Genomic DNA, 21608 nt, shown 5'->3' on the forward strand with positions numbered 1-21608 from the left:
AATGACAAAAATAAATGAGTATACTATAACAACCATTATTGTAACTTTTGTTATAATCAAAAACTACATTAATACTTACTATATAAGTCTAAACTAGGTGCATCAGCTCATCCTCTCTCATCTGTAGTTGAGAATTATGAGGTTGAATTGATGCCAACTGAGTTAACTCTCTTGGTAGTACAAAAATGACCTTTTGTAGTGCAGCCATAGGATCAACGACTGAAACAAAATCAATAATGAATAAATCCTACTCATCCTACAACTCCTCCTAGACTACTTGTTCCTTTCCCTTTTCTTGATCAACACTCATTTGTGAGAAAAATAATATTAGCACATTATTTAAAATTAATATAAAATAGTAGCAAAGAATTAAACATAATAAAAAATATGCATTAACATATTTCTTGTATCTAATTTGTACAATAACAATGAGTTTTACCTGTCAGGAAGAAGAAGTCCCATGAGAACCATCATCGCTGTGTGTATCGTGTGACTATTGATCCATACTATAACCATGTATTTAAAAAAAAATATTGAGACATGTTAAAACACGTGTTATTATTCTAAGTTAGCAATTTTTTTAAAAAAAATTAATGATCTGTTGGATCCATTGATTGGAGTTGATTTTAAATGTTCATAGTACATACCACCTTGCCCATGATAGTGGCTTTGTTTGCATCTATGTGATTCAAATTGTAATAATTAAGAATCTCTTTGCCTCCACATATTAATTTTATCATACATACAAATACATCATTTCCCTCATGCACCTCAAATATGCAATTGGGTCACTACTTAGTTGATGCACGTCAAGTACCATTTATAAAACCTGTAATATTCCCTAATGCTTTTGGATTTCCATCAATGTATATTGCTACTATTTTACTTTGTTCACTAGCTTTTTGTTATATATAATTTGTCATGAGTGCATACCGATGCATACTTCTTTTTATATCTAACAATCTGCATCCAACTACTATAATCATAGTAAGGTTCAACATACTCCATCAATTCAACAACCTTGTTGTAAGAGACCTTTATGCCATCCATGGAAAATATTCCCAAACCATGTGATGAGGATGGTGCTATGTGATATATCCTCTCTCTAACACAAAAATTAGTTTTTATTGCAAGAAGTTCATCGGAGACCCATTGTTTTAGTAGATGTTTATACCTAAAGGGCACATCAAAGCCACCTTCACTCTCATCATCATAAGAACATGCCCTCCTTGAGCAAGGAAAAATTTCATGCACTTATTGAATTTATTTCTAATATTTTGACCCTGAGTCAATCTCCTTGATTTAGACATACTAAATGTTGCACTTTCTTCTTCCATTCTTACATTTTCTTCACTCAAGGAAGACAAATCTAAAAAATACCTATTCCTTGGTACTCATACTCTAGGAAATAAGAGAGATAGGTGGAAATGAGAGAGATATTTTACAAATGGTAAAAGACAAAAATATCTATGGGGTGTATTGACTTATACCTGATGATCCACGAGATTGTGTGGGATGCTTGTGAAAGGGCTTCAAGTTTTTGCATATGTAAATTGATTTTCTTATGTTAGCTAAAAAATCCATGATACATATACTCAAAATTACATAGAACATTAGAAACACATATGAATTATAAACATTAAAAGGTACATCAAAAGTTAATCAAATTAATCATTGATCTATCAAGAAATTAACATTGAATAACATAGGTATTGATCACATAACTGCACATTTCATTCATGTCATTAATAATCAAACCTCCCTTTAATGTTATCTAATCAAACCCCCCATCATTGATATTATTCTTCATCCATCTCACCATTAGGATCAATGTCATCATCAACATCATCACCACCACTATCGTGGTCATCGTCATTGTCGTCATCATCATGATCATGATCATCATTCTGATCAGTAGAAAAGTCATTTGCATCAGGTGCATCATCAACTAACTCTCGATCATGATCCACTTCTTCCTCTTTGTCAATATCTTCTTCTATCACATTATACTTTATCAACCTTCCTCTTGGATCATGTCTAACAATAAATTACCAACCCAGTTTATGTGGAACCTTTGAGTAAAATACTTGCTCACATTGGCTTGGAAGAACATAGGGCTCATCCCCAACTGGCTCATAAATCCTTGTATTAATCATTAGAAATCTATTCTCATGCTCAATAATAGTTCTACTAGGATAATTTTGATCAAGTCATACTTTATACCATTTGATGATGAAGAGAACTAATTTGAAGGAATTAAAGTCACAGTCAAGTATATCAACCAAAATCTCATAGTATCAATTTTGAGACTCTCATGGATGTAAGTCATTTCTAGAAGAAATAATGGTAACCTGGAAGACTACACTTATCCCAGAATCACAAGTTCTCTTCATGTCATCCAACTTTTTGATGCAAAATTTATAAGCATTGCATAACATATCCTTGTGGTGTTTCACCTACAATAATGTTAGAAATGCTTTAGAATAATTGAGAGGGGTGGGGGGGTGAATCGGTTATTCAAGGTCCAAATGTCCAATTCAAACTTTTTCATCAAGTAAAGTGAGCCTATTAAACTATTCATTCATCCAAGCTTAAAATTTTATACTTAGCAAATTACTGTAAATCAACATGCAAGCATAACACATGAAAGATCAACACATAACACACTAATTTATGTGGAAACCCAATTTGGAAAAAACCAGCAATAACATGCTACTCAATTCTCACTCTTCTGAAGTGATGCCCTTGAAAGGCCTACCCTATTAAAGGCGACAACATCACACTGTTAAATGTGACCTAGTTAAAGGATTTAACCACCATGCTAGAAGTGGGCCTGGTAAGAGCACTTTAGAACATTCACTTGGAATGTCACCCTGTTAAAAGATTTACAAATGGCTATTAGACCAACCTAAGTCCATAGGATTTTTACCCTAACTGATACAATTGCTAGAGAGTAATAATAAGAGGTTTTGACCTGATTACAACATATAACTTATCTTGCAGATTTTAGATCACTCTTCAGCTCACAACATTGCCTAGCTTTTAGTCTCTGCAGCTTTGACAGCTTGTCCTCCTTTCAAGTTTTGTCTCCTTAAGTCTCCATGATCGATATACCAGTGCAATCCTCTCTTTCTAAACATTTATTGAAGTAGATTCTTACTGCTCTATTCTTCCTTCTCCTTGATGTCTTCTCCTTCACACCCTTCAACTACTTTAAAATTTTGGTAGACCAGAAACTCTTACTTCTTGGTCTATGACTCCTTAAATAGAAGTCTAGAATTTCTTTTCTCACTTGATTCTTCCCTCCTATAATTTTATTTTTAATGGATTAGGTAGGATTCATTGAATCTAACCAACATCTTGTTCCTTCTAGAAAAATCTTCAAGAATTCTCTTGAATTCACTCAAAAATGGTTTCCATAAAATTTTGTGCTTCCAACTCATCATCCTAGCTTATCCTCCAATTGGTTCACAAAATTCAAGTTAACAAACTTGTTGGCTTAGATTTGGTGAATCTTTGACTTTTGCACTAATACAATAGCTTAGCACTGTTAAAATTTTGGTGCTCGGCACATACTGTGTTACTCAGCACCAACTATGTTTTACTGATGCTCGACACCTACTATGGATTCACTTGGCATCCACTAAGATTTTCTAATGCTTGGCACTTGTTATTTTGCTCGACACTTGAACATGCTTGGCTCCTTCTTTATCACTTGACACATGCTAGATTTTTCATTTTCTTGGCTCTAACTGAAAAATTTGCTCAGCTCCAACTAGCTTTCTCAACACTCACTAATGAACTTTGTTAAGCTTTGTAGTCAACCTTGTTCCAACTTATTTCTCTAGTGTTTCTATGTATGGACAACCTCTATATCTTCAAGTATATTATCAATACATCATTTTATCATTGTCTTAACTAATCCTTACACTTCATTACAAAACCATAACTCAACCTTTCCCTTAGGTTCTTTTGTTACATATTGCTGATTAAATCCTCTTCATTAATCAACTAAGTGATAGTACTTGAATCTTATAAGCAATTTTCATTCGAGCAAATAGCAGGTTTGACATCAATGGCAAAAAAATGATTGAAAACCATTCTTTATCGACAATCTCCCTCTTTGCAATCAATCTTATTCTTGCAATGATCTTTTCAATAAGATTTTCAACAATATCTCTCTTTAGCATTGACGGCAAACCAAACTGAGCAACCATCAAACCAAACTATTCAACCAAGTTATCAAAATGCTAACTAGGTTAGAACATTAAGTCAAATACCAAAAAGAAATATGTGATATCATTAGTTTTCACATCTCCCTTTCTGATATGCTATCCTAATTATTTTACTTTTGCTTCTCCCTCTTAGTTGTTGTATCCTTTTTCTTTCCTTTATGCTATGTTTTCCTAAACATATTTTTTCTCCCTCATTTCAGTGCCTTACCACTGTTCACTTTGATCTTTTAGATTTGACATTCTATTTCTTGCTACTTCTCCCTTTATCCAATAGAATGTTGTTGATTAGTTTCTTGCTACTTCTTCCTCAACTGTCTTGTCACTTCTCCCTCAACTATTGATCAATTTTATGTTACTTCTCTCTCTCTCTCTCTTTGAAAACAATGTCAAAGAAATATTATCTCAGCATCTTAACATGCTATTGTAGCATATGCAAGTACTCCAATTTCTCCCTTTGTCACCTTGCTTGTGACTAATTTGGAACTTCAACACTTTAATTACTTCAAGAAAAATCCTGAAGTAAGTATCCTCTGCATCAATGTAATATTTCAACAATCAACTCATTTGATGCAAGGCAATCTTTGTTGTTATTTAAGTAGCCTTGGCTAGGGGTATCACCCCTAACTTACCTCTAAGATACTCAAAAGCATCTTTAGGTAATGCTTTTGTGAACATTTCAGCAATCTGTTCTTTTGAATTGACATATTCCATCCTTGTTTGTCTTCCACCAGTTCTCTTAAATAGTGATACTTAATTGCAATATGTTTTGTTTTAGCATGCATCATAGGATTCTTTGATATATTGATGGAACTTGTGTTATTACAATAGAGTATCACAAGTTTAGCTACTTCTTCCTTCATACCTTGCAACAAATGTTTGATCCATTCAATATTAGTGCAATTTATAGCAGCTACAACATATTCAGCTTCTACTATGGATTGTGAGATACAACTTTGCTTTTTTCTGGTCCAAGTAATCAATCTCTTCTATAAGAAAAGTGCTCCTTCACTGGTTCTTTTTCTGTCATCAATATTACCTCCCCAATCTACATCAGTGTAGGATCTCAACTCAAACCTTTAACTCCTCTTGTAGTATAAACCAAAGTCATCAGTTCCTTTTAAGTACCTCAGTATTCTCTTTACTACCATTAGATGATTCTCTCTTGGATTTGCAAAAAATCTTGCCACCATTCCAACTACTAATGCAATGTCTAGTCTACTCTGCACAAGATATTGCAACTTTCCAATCATTGATCTATACATTTTCTTATTCACTTCAACTAACTCATCATTCTTAGATAGCTTATGTCCTATTACCATTGGTGTGCTAACTAGTTTTGAGTCTTCTAATCCAAATATCTTGAGTATCTCCTTGATATATTTTGATTGGATCATAAATATGCCATGCTTTAGTTGATGCACTTGCAATCCAATAAAGAATTTGATTTATCCAAACATTGACATCTCAAACTCATGTTTCATTTGATCAGCAAAATCTTTGCATAGAGCATATTTTCCTCCAAATATTATATCATCAACAAAGACTTCAAATATTTACCTTTTTCTGCTTTGATATATAGGTTGCTGTTGTTATCTGTCCTCTCAAATCCTATCTTCACAAGGTATTTTTGTAGTCTCTCATACCATGCTCTAGGTCCTTGCTTTAAACCATAGAGTGCCTTATGTAGTTTACAAACCATATCCTTGTTGTTGTCATCAACAATCCCTGTGGTTGTTTTATGTAGACTTCCTCTTCTAGTATACCATTCAGAAAAGTAGACTTTACATTCATCTGATAGAATTTGAAACCTTTATAGGCAACATATGCAAGTAGTGTTCTTACTCCTTACATCCTTGCAACAAGGGAAAATATTTCCCTATAATCAAGTCCTTCTACTTGTGCATAGCCTTTACAAACTATTCAGGATTTGTTTCTTGTTATCTTACCATTCTCATCAAATTTTTTCCTAAACATCCATTTTGTACCAATTACATTCTTATTAGCTAGTCCAGGAACTAGGGTCTAGGTTTTGTTCTTTTTAATCTTGTCTATCTCTTCTTCCATAGCTTTATGCTAATTATCATCTTGTAGTGCATCTTTTGCTATTTTGGGCTCAATCTTGCTTAGTAGACATGATTCATTCCTTAGTCTATTCCTTGTCATTGGTCTAACATCCTTGTCATCAATGATTTGTTCTGTAGGGTGATATCTTCTCACATACTTGGCTAATCTTGGTTTTTTCCTTCTTTTCATGTTTAGTTCTTTAGCTTTAGAGTCACTTTGCCCATCACTGTCTGGTATTTTATTATCTCTCCCACGTGTACTATTTTTAGAATCAGAATGTACATTATCTTCATTTTGCAACTCAACTTCTAAATGCAGCTCAACATTCACTGGCTGTGACTCCACTGATACTAAGATTTTTTGTTGAATCCCAACTTGATTGGTAGCATCATCTTCAGTTGGTATTCCTTCATAGAAGTATACAAAAGATCTATAATCTTCTAATTTCCTAAATTCATCAACTTGGACTTCTGCATGCTCATCAAAATTTACATTTGCACTCTCCACAATCTTGTTAATGTTAGTGTTCAAACACTTATATGCCTTACTTCTAGTGGAGTATCCAAGGAATATGTCTTCATCACTCTTTGCATCAAAATTGCTATTTCTAGTATCTTTAAGAGTATAGCATTTACAAAAAAATACTTTAAAATGTTTTACATTAGGTGAGTGACCATACCATAATTCAAAAGGTGTTGCATTTGTTCCTTTCTTGACTTGAACTCGATTCAAGGTGTAGACTGCAGTACTTACAACTTCTCTCCAGTACTTTAGAGAAACTTTTTTCTCCATCATTAATGTTCTGGTAGAGTTTATCACTGATCTATTCCTTCTCTCAGCAATACCATTTTGAGGTGGAGTTCTTGGTGTTGATGTTTGTCTCTTGATTCCTTTATCATTGCAAAATATCTCAAATTCTTTTGATGTAAACTCTCCTCCTTTGTCTAATCTCAAGCACTTTAGACTCTTTCCTATTTCCTTTTGAACTTTGGCCAAATACCACTTAAACATTTGAAATGCATCAAATTTTTGCTTTAAAAACATGGTGGTCATCATCCTGGAGTAGTCATCTACAAATAACATTATATATCTATCTCCTTGGTAATTTTGTACTTCTATTAGACCACATAAGTCTGTATGGACTAGTTCTAGTACTTCTTTGGAAGTGTATGTTTTGCTTTTGAAACTAGATTTAGTCATCTTTCCTAGTTGAAATTGTTTGCACATTGTATTTTTAGGTTTCTTCAGCTTAGGTAAACCTTTGACTTTCTTCTTTTTGCTGATGCTAATTAGATTGTCAAAGTTAACATAACATAGTCTTTTATGCCATAGCCATACATCATCAAGTCTAACAACAAGATAGGTTGCATCTTCAATATCTAGGTAAAATAAGTTACTCCTAGTTTGTGCACATTTTCCTATCATATTTTCATTAGTGTCATAGATTTTGGCAGCTTTGTTTCCAAATTCTACTTTGCAACCTACATTGCCTAACTGTGATACACTCAACAAATTGTAGTTCAATCTTTCAAAATAGTATGCATTATCACATGAGATTTTCTCTATAAGTTTAATAAAACCCTTTCTTTTGATTTGACATGGAGCATCATTACCAAATCTAACACTATTTCCATCATAATGAGTAAAGGTAATAAACTTACTTTTGTCTCCTATCATGTGATGTGAGCATCCATTGTCTATGATCCACTTATCTTTTTTGTTCACACAGGTTATTAGTGTTGTTGCTTCATCTTCATCTAACTCATCCTTCATGGCCACATAGACTACCTCATCATCATTCTCATCAGAATCTTCTTCAACAATGTAGCATCTTTTGCCTTTGTCCTTGTAATCTCTACTATCATCTTCTCTTCTATTCTTGTACTTGTTTCCTTCTTTGTAGTTCTTTTTTTGTGTACACCTTGTAGCAATATGTCCTTCATTGCAATTAAAAAAAATGATAAGCAAATTACCTTTGATTTTACCTTTGCCTCTATGAAATCTTCTAGCCAATAATGCTTCCAATTGTTCCACATCTTCCTCATATGTACTGCTGTCATTGGATGCATGTTTTCCTTTTCTACTCTTCTTTGATTTCATCTCTTCAGTGTCTCTCAATGTTAGCTTGGCCTTGAAAGAAGATTCAAGATTCTAAGGTCTGTAGTTATCAAAATTGGACAATTCAAATGTAGTAAGTCTTCCCACTATTCCCTCAAAGGTTAGTGTGTTTCCAATTGACCACCCAAAATTCTTATTGCACTTACCACTTCTTTCATTCTAGTAGCATATTGTGTAGCATTTTCACCTTCCTCCATTTTCATGTCATCAAACTTTCCCCTAAGGCTTTCTCTTTTTGCTCTTTGAACATTTTGAACTCCTCCATAGATATCTGACAGGGCTTTCCACATCTTGAATGTAGTGTTACATCCTTTGATGTCATCAAATTCAGCATAGTTGACTATAGAGGAAATCTTTAGCATTGCCTGATTGTGCTCCTTCCTTTTGTTCAAATCATCTATAGAAAGGGGTCTAATTGGATCTACATGTTCCACTCCAATTAAGGTTTTTGCATAATCACCTATTGATCCAAGGTGTAGTTTCATTAGGCTTTTCCATGTAGAAAAGTTATCTTTGTTGAGCTTGGGAACTTCTCTCTTGGACATCTTGATCTTCTTGCTTCTAGTACCTTTAAACTAAATCAGTAGATGGCTTCGATACCAATTGTTAGAAATGCTTTAGAATAAATGAGAGGGGGGGGGGGGGGGGTGTGAATCAGTTATTCAAGGTCCAAATATCCAATTCAAAATTTTTCATCAAGTAAAGTGAGCCTATTAAACTATTCATTCATCCAAGCTTAAACTTTTTTACTTAGCGAGTTACTGCAAATCAACATGCAAGCATAAAAAATGAAAGATCAACACATAACACAACGATTTATGTGGAAGACTAGGAAAAACCACCATTAACATGCTACTCAATTCTCACTCTTCTAAAGTGATGCCCTGTGAAAGGCCTACCCTATTAAAGGCTACACCACACTCTTAAATATGACCTAGTTAAAGGATTTAACCATCTTATTAGAATTGGGCCTAGTTAGAGGACTTTAGAACATTCATTTAGAATGTCACCCTGTTAAAGGATTTACAAATGGTTTTAAAACCAACCTAAGTCCATAGGATTTTTACCCTAACTAATACAATTGCTAGAGAGTAACAATAAGGGGTTTTGACTTGATTATAGCATATAACTTATCTTGTAGATTTTAGATCACTCTTTAGCTCACAAAATTTCTTGGCTTCAGTCTCTGTAGCTCTGACAACTTGTCCTCCTTTCAAGCTTTGTCTCCATAAGTCTCCATGCTCAATATACCAGTGCAATCCTCTCTTTCTGACCACTTATCAAAGTAGAGTCTCAGTGCTATGTTCTTCTTTCTCCTTCACACCCTTCAACCACTTCATAATTTTGGCACACCAACAATTCTTGCTTCTTGGTCTGTGACTCCTTAAATAGAAGTCTAGAATTGCTTTTCCTGCTCGATTCTCCCCTCCTTTAATTTTAGTTCAAATGGATTAGGTAGGATTCATTGAATCTAACCCACATCTTGTTCCTTCTAGAAACATCTTCAAGAATCCTCTTGAATTCACTGAAAAATGGTTTACATAAAATTCTGTGCTTCTAGCTCATCATCTCTATCCTCCAACTGGTTCACAAAATTCAAGGTAAAAAATTTCTCAATTCAGATTTGGCAAATATTTGAATTTTCCAATAATGTAGTACCTTGACACTATTGAAATTCTAGTGCTCAACACATACTGTGTCACTTGACACCAACTACATTTTACTAATGCTTGGCACCTACTATGGATTCACTTGAAATCCACTAAGATTTTTTGATGCTTGACACTTGTTACTTTTCTTGGCACTTGAACATGTTCAACTCCTTCTGTATCACTCGGCACATACTATATTTTTCATTTGCTTTGCTCTAATTGAAAAATCTACTCGACTCCAACTAGCTTGCTCAACACTCACTAATGAACTTAGTTAAGCTTTGTAGTCAGCCTTGTTCCAACTTATTTCTCCAGTGTTTCTAAGTATGGCCAACCTCTATATCTTCAAGTATATTATCAATACATCATTTTATCATTGTCTTAATTGATCCTTGCACTTCATTACAAAACCATAACTCAACCTTTCCCTTAGGTGCTTTTGTATCTTGCTAATTAAATCCTCTTCATCAATCAACTGAGTGATAGTACTTGGATCTTATAAGCAATTGTCATTCCAATAAATAGCAAGTTTGACATCAATGGAAAAACAATGATTGAAAACCATTCTTTAAAAACAATCTCCCTCTTTGCAATCAATCTTCTTCTTGCAATGATCTTTTCAGTTAGACTTCCAACAAATAATGTCAAACATGTATTAATTATTGCATCACAATTTCAAAAACATATGGTTTATTAACACACTTATACATACTTGGAGAGCTCTTAAACCATATGCTAAATTTATTTCCTTTTGTGCAACATTGGGATCTCCATTACAATAATCTTGTATAATCAATGAAGACACATATTCTCATTTTAATATATGACCAAAATGTTGACATCATTCAATCTACACCGTCATCCAATCATGACTGTTTGTAATAAAAAAATGTATTGCAACCCACTCTTTAGCAACTATACAAAAGTAAATAGATGACTTACAAAATTATTTTAAAGATTAATAATTAATTAACTACAATAACATCTCATAATTTATTACCTTTCACTTTCCTAAATCTATCGGTCCCCACCAAGTACTCCCCTCCAAATTTTTGAATGGAGTTGAGATCCCAAATGTAATCTATATGGGTCTTTCTTGCAAGATTAGGAAGATACTAAGTAACGTACACCATCATTTGGTATGCTATATATCCCTCAACCATAGAACCCTCAAACATGCTCTTTGTCAAACCAAACCCTTCAAAAATTTCAAGTGTCTCTCAACCATCCACATTGACCTAGGCTATATAGGTCCACACAATTCAATCTCCTCAACTTGGTGTATGAGGTATTGTTCTTGTGCATTGAAAAAAGTTGAAGCTAAACACTTTTTCATTTCACACATTAGTCGATGAATTATTTTCTTCCAATATTTAATATCTTCTTTATGGATTTTTCTTAGATGAAAACCACCTACAAGGGATTCAAAACACAAAAATATGTAAATACAAGACTTTACAATATATTACTTGTTTGCTATTATTGTCAAAGTTGTTTGGGAGTGATAGGGGTAGCACATACTACAACACTTGTCAAATAACCATTTCATTCTTTTCTAATGAAATATAATGAAAATTGAATATAGTTTCACAAATATATTGTAAATACAAAAGACCATGACTTACCTTGATGAAGGTATTCTAATCATGCATTTATAGCCCTAGCTTAAATTCACTTTTTTTATTATATGAAATTGCTTATATTCATAGAAAATCCTATAGGAAATTGAATTTTTCATATGACTTCTTTTATGGCATTACTTTTCTACTCTATTAATAACCAAGGAAGGGCACTTGCATTAATTTGGTCTCTATTGCTATTTGATTCAATTATATTTTTCATTCCATGATTGGAATCATGAATATCACTACAAATTTTGGCAAGTTTTTCTTTGTCAAACCTTCCATCCAATATTTTCCATGGTGTCTCTATTACATTCTTTCCAATATGCATAGTATCTAACAAATGCACAATTTTTAGCTGCTTGTAGTAGGATAGCCTACTGAATTCTCTAAGCTAACATTTTAGTCCCTTTGGAAGGTGGTCAATGATGCCTTGACGACCTTCATGATTATCAATTATATAATTAGCCAAAATAATGCAATTAAAATATATAATTTCCAAACATAAACCATTAGGTGGAGTGAGACTACCTCAAATTCTATTATATTCCAACTACCATAGGTGAGGTGTCATTCTTTGTGGTTTTGATGTAGTCTCTTCTTTCCCATTGAAAATATGTTTTTTAGAACTTTGACACTTATGATTTATGTGGAGTGATGAGAATCAAATCCCCCTTCAATTTGACCATTCTCCCTATAATGTCTCTATGAGGCCTCACCATGACCCATCATAACATTGACATTTTTATTTACATTTTAATATTCAGGACTTTGATATTTTGACAACTATTCGAGACTTAGATGGACAATGGATTGTTTTATCTATTGATTTTGATACTTCAGTAGTATTTTACATTTATAATATACACTAAGAACCTGATATTATGTATGAAATGATCGAACACATATGGATGCAGTTTTATGACATGATAGTATTAGATTACAATGCGATGCAAAAGATTAAGTTGAATATGATGATTTATGATATGCAGATAAATGTTAAGTTGAATATGATAATTTATGATATGCAATTTTATTTTGATGGTTTATGATATGCAGATTTGAGATTCTAACACCTTGAATGATTTAAATGAAATGATTAGAAAAGAGAATTTAAATTGAATTATGTCAATATGGATTTTGTAAACTTTAAATTATGCATTTATGATATACATTTTATATGACCTCCTTGGACTATTGATGCTCAAGTTTAATGTGTGGGAAGTGGAACCATGAAATTTCTTGGGAAAAACAAGTTCCAAAACTTGTGAAAACAATTTAACTAAGGCGAATCTTTGGAAGATTCAAAAGCCTCATTGTGAAAGTATTTTTCTTCGTAAATGTATGGTTGCTTGCTTGTGGAAATGTTTAATCATAAAGATGCATTAGGAGCATGGCATGGTAATGTGAATGTGTTTTTATGTATCACTTGACACTCATGAACTCAGTGTGTAATTGACATGTCATGAAGGGTTTTGATCATGGTGGAAATGTACCCTAAAACTAATTACCCTGTTAATGAGTAAGTAGATCCACTTAACAAGGGGTAGGATGGATCACAATCAAAGAAAATTCGAATTTGGACTTGGTTAGGATTTTGAGGGGCCATTAGGTGGTCCCAAGATGTCTTTAATGTTAAAAGAAGTCATCGATATAATAGTATATCAAGTTAGGGACCTAATTTTGACCATGTGAGTGCCTAGATAGTCTAGGGGGCCCCTTTACCCATGCATTCTTCCATCATTTCGAATTTGGAGTTGTCACATGTGTTTCTCCCATGTTTCCACTAAGTCAAAAATGACAAATTTAGAGGAGACAAGTTCGTAAGAGGAAGCGGCCAGGTGTCTTTGCTAAAATAGTTAGTAGGAAGGCCTTATTAGAGAGTCTTGGTCAAATTAGTGGGTGGTTCACCCAATCTCTAAGTTTAGAGACAGTTAGGTTTGGAAGGAGATTAAGGGAGCTCTACTAAAACTATCATTGCCTTTAGCTTGGACCAAGGTTGGTGTCTCAAACATGTTTCTTTTCTTAATTTCTTTTAGTATGGAAAAATAAATCTAGAAATGTGGAGGATTTGTCAATGGAGCATGCATTATATTGTGAATAATTGCATTGTGAGTTTGATATTGTGCTTTGGCAATGTGAATGTGTAATATGATCTTGAAGATTTCTTGTTTTCTTTCCTTCTTGATTTTCTTGTTTGGATTTGAATGTTGAATGTGATAATGGGTGTGAAGGCTTCACTCACCCTTGGGAGGGAAGAGAAACCTTGGGTGAAGGGCTTAGTGGGGCTCAAAATTGTAGTTGAGAATATTTACCTCATGATGAGGAGTTGTTTTCTTTCATGGAGTATGGGCTCCATTGAAACCATATACCTTTTTTGTTTTGGGAGGTACAAGGGATTTGTGTGTACGAAGAAGGAGATTTTATGATGGCCTTGAGAGGCATATGCAATTGCAATATGATGTTTCATGTTGGTTATGGAATCTCCTCTTTGAAGAGTCCAGCTTCACCCAATGTGATATGATTCCAAAGGTGAATCATAGTGCAAGCCATGGGAGGGAGTTGTGTTGTGTTATGTGTTGTGCTCATGCAATGGTAAGTGATGTATGTGTGTAACCCATTTGGATCTTGTTTCCCCTGTTCGGTGGGTGGCTTCATAGAAGCCTAGGATGGGAGGTGAGCCTCCATGGTTCCTAGTTTCTGTGTATGTACAGGTTTTGTGAAGATGGGGTCAATGAAAGGATTAGGGCTTTCATCCTTGAAAAATTTGAAAAGAATCAAGTGTGTATTAGAGACAAATGTGCCATATCTTCTCAAATGTATTGTGATATCAAGCTCCCTTGTGATTTAATTGAGATGTAAAGAGTTTTGTATCATTGTTATTTGAAATTGTAAAAGGAAAGATTGAGAAGTTATATATATAATTTACTTGTAAGGAAATATTCATTGAGAGATTTAATGTAATATGAAGAAGTTATGCATTAGACATTTCTTCTCATGTCATTCATAAATTATTTGGTAGATATATTTCTTAAATGTTATGTGGAAGAATATTATGGGTATAGGTCGATTTAAAACATGGGTGTTTGCATTGCAAATTTATATGTTATGCATTCAATCACATGGAAGAAAATCATCAGGTTTGATATCTCATTGTATATGCATGATTATTAATTTAATTGGATTTCAAGTTCAAACAAATTTCTACATAGATTACACCATTCTATCATCATATATATATTTGCTTAAATTCTATGGTAGGACAAACAACAAAAAATTATAACTTGAGAAAGAAAACACATAGTTTCAAATCCATGAAGAGACTTCCTATAGGTACAAATTTTTTCTTTGGAAAATGTATGGAGGAAGGAAATAAATCCTCCTCCAAAATACAAACCAATATATTAATAAAAAGAATATTCTTGGTATCTTGTGCACCAATAATAATAAGAGAATACCTTGACTTAAAGAAAGACTCAAACACAAAAAAAATACCTAGTCCTAAATCATATAAATAAGATAGGTTAGTAAACTTGTTATGGTTAGTTAGGGTCCTTTCTTTCATATAGGGATTAATAAAATATATTAATAATCAGCAAGCATTGTAGAATAATAGGTAGTAATAACAAGGTAAGATAGATTAGTTGAGGAATGTTATTTTTAAATTTAATGGATAAATAAATTGTGGAGGTTAGTAATGATATACTTTAATTTTTATGTCCTTTATGTCACATCATGTTAAATTCAAATTAATGAAATATATATTGTTTCATTCTTTTCTTCTTGGGATATTGGTACCATTAAATAATTAATAAATAAATAAAATATTAATTGAAATAAAGTCAAATAAATAATCAATAAATAATTTCTAAAACAAAAAAAAAAGAATAAATAAAAATGTATGTAGGATATTGTTAAGGAGAACTTAGATAAATATGGTAAATCATGTATTTAAGAATTTGATCTAATTTCATTTTATTAAATCATATTTAAGATATCAAAACATATTTAAGTTATGGAACCATAATTAAAGTTATTAAACCACATATTAAAGAATTAGTGCATGGCAAGAGGAAAATATTTAGATGTAGGGTTGGAGCTATTTGGTGGCATCTCATTATTTTTAATTAATCATCACTTTATTATTATAGAATGGTAAAGCAAGATGAAAGAAGCAAGCTAGAAAAGAGATGAATAATGTTTATGTGGAGCTTCCATATTTTCTCAAATTATTTACCCCTCTAATTGAAATGGTAAAAAACTTAGACAAGATATAACTATGAAGAAATTTGAACATTTGAACATAATGAATTTTACTTATGAATGCATGTGTGACATGATGACCCGAAGGAGACAAACATCTAGAGCAATCGCAAAACCTCTTCACATTCGCATAAGAAAGGTATTAAATTCTTTTCTAAGGATAGGATATGAAGATTTGAAAGAACACATCATCACCTACCTCATAGGTTTTCAATGAATGTTAGTTACTAATTTGTTTCCCCTTGGATACATGAGATAGATTATTGGAATGAAATAGAACTCACCCATGTCAAACAATAGAAATAACCTAATAAAGAAACCATCCAATGATCACAAAGATCATTCATAGCTTGTGTGGGCTTTCACATTCTATCCTTAAGTCCATTAAATAATTTTTTTTTTGTTTTGTTTTGCCTTGTAAATTTAGGGCATGATAGTCTCTTAGATATTTAGATTTTGATTCTTCTTGTCTTTAAGACATTACAACTCTTGCAAGGACAATAAATTTTTTCATCACCTTCTCTTTGAAAGTTAGACAACAATCTAGCAATTGTCTCCCTATTTTGATCAAATTCCCTTGTATTATCTGACATGATCCTTCTTCACGTGAATAACTTATTTTTGTACCCTTATTGAATTGGTTGTACTTGCTAGATCTATCACTGATAACCATTTCAATATACACATTGACATTAGAGAGAAAACCTTGACAAAAAAATGGATAGGGTGTTCTTAATGTTTATATTTTCACATATGCTTTTGAGAGAAAAACTTTGGTGTACTTAATTTCGATATCTGCAAAAAAATTGAACATATTGTACTTAATGTTTATATCTGCACACATGTTTTTGAAAGTAAAAAATGGTGTAATTAATGTGCATACCTAAAAAATTATTGGACATGTACTTAATGTTTATATCTGCACATATGGTTTTGAAGATGGTAGAATTATTAAACAAGTTAGTCTTTTAGAACCTTCTCAAAACTTGTAAGTGGTAGACTTAAACATGGTGTTCGATTAAAATCATAAGTTTCAGTTAGTGGTAGAAATTTTTTAGTGAATTAATTAATTTCAATCAGCTTTAGCATGCCTGACATGACTACCCAAATCTCTCTCACATTGGTGCTTATCCTTGTCTTGGCCTACGTTGACTTAGTGCTCCTCCAAAGTCTTTGCAATCAGATTTATTTTATTTCAATTTGAACATAAAGTATCTATCAACATTAGCATGTATCCATGTTACAAATAATTGTCAATTTCTCTATTATTAATGACTTTCCATGATACAAATTCACTAGATATTATGTACAACCCAGTATGGTTCATTAGATAATATAATTCACATGGTTTTTTTTTTATAGATATGAGTTGGATTTCTATTGGTATTTTTTTAGATTTATTTCATTATTTTTTTAGAGTAGTGTTGATGATCAACAAAAAAAAACAAATAAATAAATTGAACACTTGTTTTAAACGATAATCACTATTCAAAGATCCCAAAAGGAATTCAAATTACAACATGGAAGAAATAAGTAACTATATTTGATAGATGATTCAACACTGAACCAAGAAGATGAAGTCCATTAGACCATTTAGTTGTCGAATATAATATTATTGTTCAAATTGTAAGACTTTGAAGCCAATAAGACTTACATCTAGTCAAGACATGGTTGGTCAAACCATGGTCAATTTTTGGTTTGTATTTTTGTGTCTAATAGTCATGTCTTAGAAATCAACTGTTGTTCATAAATATCAAGTTTGATACTATGGAAATCCCATAATGTGCCAGAGTTCTACTTTTATTGAGCATTGTACCACACAACACTCTATGTAACAAAATCTATTAATTTTTTAATGAGATAAATTTCAATGCAAGTTCATAGTGTATAGTATACTAATCAAAGTATTTGAGAATAAGGAGAATGAAATATGAGTGGCATATCCACAGAGGTACAATGGGGATGTATTCATCTATATGGAATGCAAGTGGTTGGGCTACACAAGGAGGGATCATGAAGATAGATTGGAGCTATTCCCCCTTCATTGCCAATTAAAGAAATTTAAACATAGATGCATGTGAATTCAAGAGCCTATAATACATGAGTCATTGTTCCCCATCTTTGTATTTGAGGTGGTGGGACAAGGATGAATATGCTTGTCTCAGTAGAAAAAAAATATAGCTACTGCAGAAATTCCACCACAATTTCCTTGCCTCAACCTAAGTGTGGACATTGTCAATAGACAATATAATTTTCATTTAATTTCATATATATAAATGATTGTGGATTTTCATAATCTTGCAAAAATTATGTATGAAACCCATCATGTGTATCCTCTTTTTTGCAGAGGTGGTGTCGAATTCTTTCCTAATATTAAAGGAATTTGTATTATTATTATTATGTTCATGACTTTTTTTGAATTCTTTACTAATATTTAAGGATTATATTTTTATATGTCTTTAAGGTACAAGAAATAATACATAGAAACCTACAATTGTAACAAGTCATTATTTTAAAAACTACTATTAAAAAACATATTACTTTTCTCCAAAAATTTGTAGCACATAATCCTTAACACTTAAGGTTGAAAAGAAGGGAGCCTTTGAATGGGATCCCATAGATTAAATACTAATGCTAATGCTTGCATGTATTCATACCAATTTTTGCTTTAAAGGACTATTAATATAGAGTGGCTTTTACTATTTTACTTTCATGCTAGGTTCAAACTTGGACATTTTGTTCTCTTTGCAGTTTTTTGGTATTACGTTTTATTTTCTTATAGCTAAATATATTTTTAAAAATAATATGATAGTTAATATTCTTGATAGTCTTATGATTTAAATTTAATCCAAAGATTTATTATTGGGGATAATTTTAATCTACAATGGCATTAGTGAGATTGATGTTTATCTTTTATTTTCCTTATTTTTTTAAAATTCTAAATTTAAATTCAGGTTAGAGAAAAGGAATCCAATTTCTATGACAATTTATATGTTGAAGGCATCTCTTTTATGAGATAGACAAGCTCATATTGGAAATTAATGACTTGTAGTGATGGATAAGGGTTTGAGAATTCATGGTCCTTAGATATTTGAACAGTGATTTGTATGAGATTCCAAAAAGTCAAAATTTCAATTCAAATGGTGTAAAAATGTTTTCAATCCCAACATAGTCTTTTGAAAGAAACAAAAAAAACTTGTGGAACATTGTTGTTTCAAGCAACTATTTCCCACAATCCTTTGTGGTTGTCAATAGAAGATTCTTATATTCATTTCACAAGGAGCTCAACATGCAGTGTGATTCCCCCAATAATATTTGATAAAATAATGCTTTTCTTAGACAAGAGTGATAATAATTGTGAAAGAAGAAAATTAATCTTAAATCCACTAGCACTAGGAATATCAAAATCAACTTCAAATGAGAAAAACAACCATGCAGTCATGAAAGTAGAGGCAACTGAAGAGACAGATGGGGCGACCTTTGATTGTAGTGGTATGGTAAGGAGTGATTCAACTAGTTTAAGATTTATCATTGTGGGGATTTTTTTATTTTAAATTTCATGTCCTTTATGCAGTGGTCTCCAATAGAACATAAGAACCACATATTCCCAATCATATTCAATGGAGTGTGTCATTCCCACTTTCAAATTATACAATGCCCAATGCAAACCCAATAAGAACTATTTTTAGATGTTATTTTTGCTTGTGTTGACTAAACAACCTTGTAGAAGGATAATCAAACTCATGATTATATGATTAACAATGGCTTGGAATCCCATGCTTTTTCTAGAAGTTCCTAAATAGCTATGTATTCCAAAATCCTGAATATAAAGAGATAGATTTTTGAGTAGCACATAATAGTATGCATTTTTTAGTAGCACAAGTTATGGCATTGATCTTTGTCACACTAATCTCGTAGCTACGATCTCCTTGTTACAATTTGTCACACTGATCTTGTAGCAGCAACGCCCTAGCTCCTCTTCATGCACACATTTGGGGAAAATAACACTTTAAAAAAAAAAATCATGTGGCCATCAAAATCATGATGACATCATCAATATTATGACAATGTTGGGGAAAACTACCAAAAAAATGAAAATCACATGCAAATTAAACTGCCATCACAAATTACCATTACAATTTGACCCCAAATGTTGTAGTGAAAAGTGTTAAACTCATTTGAGGTAGATTCTCCACCTCTATTAGTTCTTAAAAATTTAATCTTCAATCCATACTCATTCTCAACTCTATTCTTAAACAACTTAAACTTCTCAAATGCTTTAGAATTGTCTTTAAGGAAAGCTACCCACATCATCCTAGTAAAGTCATCAACAATAATCATGAAGTACCTATCATCGTATAATCTTCTTGTCATAGTGGGACCCCTAAGATCTGTATGGACTTTCTTCAATTGTGTTGTTGTAGTAAACTTCTTGCTAGTAAAAGAGCTTTTCTTTTGCTTAGCCATAACATATTATTTGCATACAACATTAGTAAGCTTCACAATTTTTAGTAAATCTCTAACAAAAAATGTACTACTTTCCTTAAAAATATTATCAAAATTTATAGGACAAAACCTTTTATGCAACAAAAAACTATAATCAACTTTAGAAACCAAATATCAACTGAAAAACATTACCTTTGGATCTTGTAGTAGTGCCAATCAACTTACCATCTTTCTCCTTAATAATGCATATTTTTTCTATGAATTGTAATTGATATCCCTTAACAACCAACTATCCAACACTCAATAGGTTATGTTTTAATCCATCAACAAAGTAAACATCATATGTATTATCTTTTCCATCAAGAGTAATAGATCCTATTCCCTTGATATGACAAGCTGCATTATTGCCAACTCTGACAATTCCTCCATCATGGCTATTGAACTTAAAAAAATTATTCATATCACTAGTCATATGATGTGAAAAACCACTATCACAATCCATTCAACTTTCTTCTCAACCTATGACACAAGAGATTTCTCTTCTCTCACTTCTTTTTCTAAATTTTCTTCTTTTATAACTAGAAAGCCTAACTTATCATCACTCTCACTCTTTTCTTTAGATCCATCACCATCATTTACATACAAATATTCTCTAGGCCTTCTAGACTTGAATTTTTTTTTGGACTTCTTTATTCTCTTAGGGCATTTAGAAGAAAAATGACAAAATTCATTGCAAGTCCAACATTTAAAGATTTTCTTACCATCTAGTTCTCTCTTTACAAGCAAGGCAATTCCTTCTTCAATCTTTATGTCTTCTTTAGATCTTGATGTGTTGCTACTAGCATAATATCCATTGATTCTTGCACTTCTTGAAAAGGAAGGGTGAATACTTAATGCACTAAAGGCAATTTCCACTCTATGAAAATCTCTATATTGTTTCAAGCTTACTTCCACTACTTCCATCTTCCAAGAAGAGTCTATCTAGAAAATTTCTCAAGAGAAGGTATCACTTTCTCAATCATTCATGTTGTGTGCTTAAATGATAGATTCAAGGTTTTCAAGATCTTCTATATGATCTCATATTCATCTTTAGTTCCACTACAAGACCTTATTCTTGCAACAATTTTTGACATTCTTCCAATATAACTTCTTACATATTCATCTTCCATCATTTTAGCCTCTTGAAATAAGCATATCCAATTTTGTAA

The 21608-nt window shown here is 32.3% G+C and overlaps 1 pseudogene; it reads right to left on the reverse strand.

Annotated features, from left to right (window-relative positions):
* Positions 1-1799: 1799 nt before the first annotated feature.
* Positions 1800-21608, reverse strand: part of LOC149531755 (uncharacterized) — a 35395-nt pseudogene continuing 15586 nt past the window's right edge.

The sequence above is a fragment of the Cupressus sempervirens genome, chromosome 11 (genome assembly GCF_028749045.1).
Source record: "Cupressus sempervirens isolate cs-2001-9-10 chromosome 11, ASM2874904v1, whole genome shotgun sequence".
Classification (NCBI taxonomy): Eukaryota; Viridiplantae; Streptophyta; class Pinopsida; order Cupressales; family Cupressaceae; genus Cupressus; species Cupressus sempervirens.